Source organism: Anoplopoma fimbria, unplaced genomic scaffold (genome assembly GCF_027596085.1).
Source record: "Anoplopoma fimbria isolate UVic2021 breed Golden Eagle Sablefish unplaced genomic scaffold, Afim_UVic_2022 Un_contig_11462_pilon_pilon, whole genome shotgun sequence".
NCBI classification, from domain to species: domain Eukaryota; kingdom Metazoa; phylum Chordata; class Actinopteri; order Perciformes; family Anoplopomatidae; genus Anoplopoma; species Anoplopoma fimbria.
In genome coordinates this window covers 1-2,594 of record NW_026550857.1, presented here as the reverse complement: position 1 = coordinate 2,594, position 2,594 = coordinate 1, and the positions used below count along the sequence as shown (strand labels likewise).

Sequence of the window (2,594 nt, the reverse complement as noted above, 5' to 3'; positions counted from 1 at the left end):
TGTTGTTGTTGTTGTTGTGTTTGTTGTTGTTGTGGTTGTTGTTGTGGTTGTTGTTGTTTAGGTTGTTGTTGTTGTTTAGGTTGTTGTTGTTGTTGTTGTTGTTTAGGTTGTTGTTGTTGTTGTTGTTGTTTAGGTTGTTGTTGTTGTTTGTTGTTGTTGTTGTTGTTGTTGTTTAGGTTGTTGTGGTTGTTGTTGTTGTTGTTGTTGTTGTGGTTGTTGTTGTTGTTGTGTTGTTGTTGTTGTTGTTTAGGTTGTGGTTGTTGTTGTTGTTGTTGTTGTGGTTGTTGTTGTTTAGGTTGTTGTTGTTGTTGTTGTTGTAGGTTGTTGTTGTTTAGGTTGTTGTTGTAGGTTGTTGTTGTTGTTTAGGTTGTTGTTGTTGTTGTTGTTGTTAGGTTGTTGTTGTTGTAGCTCAGCTGATAGGTCGGGTGCTCAGCATTGAATCATCTTTTGATCTTTTAAGGAAACATTCTGACGCACGCACAGCAGTCTGAATGAGCTGATCACCTCTTTGTTGTTGTTGTTGTTAGCTGCAGGAATCATATCTTGAGAGTACAAACACTACCATCGAGGATGAAGATACCTGGAGTGTACACACACACACACACTATTCAGTAATGATTGACAGTCAGTAAAAATATAAAGTAAAATTCAGCTGAGATTTAAAATGACATTCTCTGTCTGTCTGTCTGTCTGTCTGTCTGTCTGTCAGTGAGGAAACAGGACATCATTAAAGTGACAGAGCAGTCACTTCGAGGCGATCACAAATTGAGACTTTGAGAGCTACACGATGTAACATCAGACTTCTTATTGTGAAAAGTCCCTTTAATGTTAAAATACTCTTATTGTGAAAGTCCCTTTACTGTGGTGAGGACTTTATTGTGAAAGTCCCTTTACTGTGTTGAAGGACTCTTATTGTGAAAGTCCCTTTTACTGTGTTAAAATACTCTATTGTGAAAGTCCCTTTACTGTGGTGAGGGACTCTTATTGTGAAAGTCCCTTACTGTGTTAAAATACCTTTATTGTGAAAGTTCTCTTTACTATGGTGAGGGACTTGACAGAAAGTCCTTTACTGTGGTGAGGACTCTTATTGTGAAAGTCCTTTACTGTGTTAAAATACTCTTATTGTGAAAGTTCCTTTACTGTGGTGAGGGTTCTTATTGTGAAAGTCCTTTACTGTGTTAAAATACTGTAGAGGACTTATTGTGAAAACTGATTCTTTAACCTGTCTGTCCTCTCAATAAATATGTCTGTCCTTCAGTAGACCTGTCTGTCCTTTCAGCAGACCTGTCTGTCCTCCTAGTAGACCTGTCTCTCTGTCCCCTCAGCAGACCTGTCTCTCTGTCCTCCTGCAGGACCTGTCTGTCCTCTCAGTAGACCTGTCTGTCCTCTCAGTAGACCTGTCTCTCTGTCCTCTCAGCACTGTCTGTCTCCTGTGCAGACCTGTCTGTCTCCCAGTAGACCTGTCTCTCTGTCCTCCTGCAGGACTCACTTCTCTGTCCTCTCAGTAGACCGTCTCTCTGTCCTCCTGGTAGACCTGTCTCTGTCCTCTGTAGACCTGTCTCTCTGTCCTCCTGCAGACCTGTCTGTCCTCCTGTCTCTCTGTCCTCTCAGTAGACCTGTCTGTCCTCTCAGTAGACCTGTCTGTCCTCTCAGTAGACCTGTCTCTCTGTCCTCTCAGTAGACCTGTCTCTCTGTCCTCTCAGTAGACCTGTCTCTCTGTCCCCTCAGTAAAATGTGCGACCCGGCTGTCACGGCGTTCGAGCCTGAGGCGTTGGGGAATCTTGTCGAAGGCCTTGACTTCCACCGCTTTTATTTTGAAAACTGTGAGCTGAACCAAACTTCCTGCATGCCAGAATATGCCATGTGATTTATTAGAGTGATGTCATGTGATTTATTAGAAGATGTCATGTGATTTATTAGAGTGATGTCATGTGATTTATTAGAGTGATGTCATGTGATTTATTAGAAGATGTCTCTGTAGAGACCTTAAGGGGACTCCTGCCTCAGTCTCACTCTCTGTGGTGTCTCTGTGGTGTCCCGTCTGTCCTCCTCAGTGTGGTCTAAGAACAGTAAGCCGGTCCACACCACCATCCTGAACCCTCACATCCACCTGGTGGGAGACGAGGCCGCCTGCATCGCCTACATCAGAGTGACTCAGTACATCGACTCCAACGGGACGCCTCGCACCGCCCAATCAGAGGAGACCAGGGTGTGGCACCGCCGCGACGGGAAGTGGCAGATCGTCCATTTCCACCGCTCAGGATCCCCGTCCACACTCAGCAAGTAAGAGAAGGTCAGAGACCAGTTTAACAGGTCAGAGACCAGTTTAACAGGTCAGAGACCAGTTTAACAGGTCAGAGACCAGTATAAACAGATCAGATCAGAGACCAGTTCAAACAGATCAGAGACCAGTTTAACGGATCAGAGACCAGTTTAACAGGTCAGAGACCAGTATAAACAGGTCAGAGACCAGTATAAACAGGTCAGAGACCAGTTTAACAGATCAGAGACCAGTTTAACAGATCAGAGACCAGTTTAACAGATCAGAGACCAGTATAAACAGGTCAGAGACCAGTATAAACAGATCAGAGACC

At 44.1% G+C, this 2,594-nt stretch overlaps 1 pseudogene; it reads left to right on the top strand.

The window, feature by feature from the left end:
- The first annotated feature begins 527 nt into the window (after positions 1–527).
- Positions 528–2,287, top strand: LOC129115284 (calcium/calmodulin-dependent protein kinase type II subunit alpha-like; annotated as a pseudogene).
- The last annotated feature ends 307 nt before the right edge of the window (positions 2,288–2,594 follow it).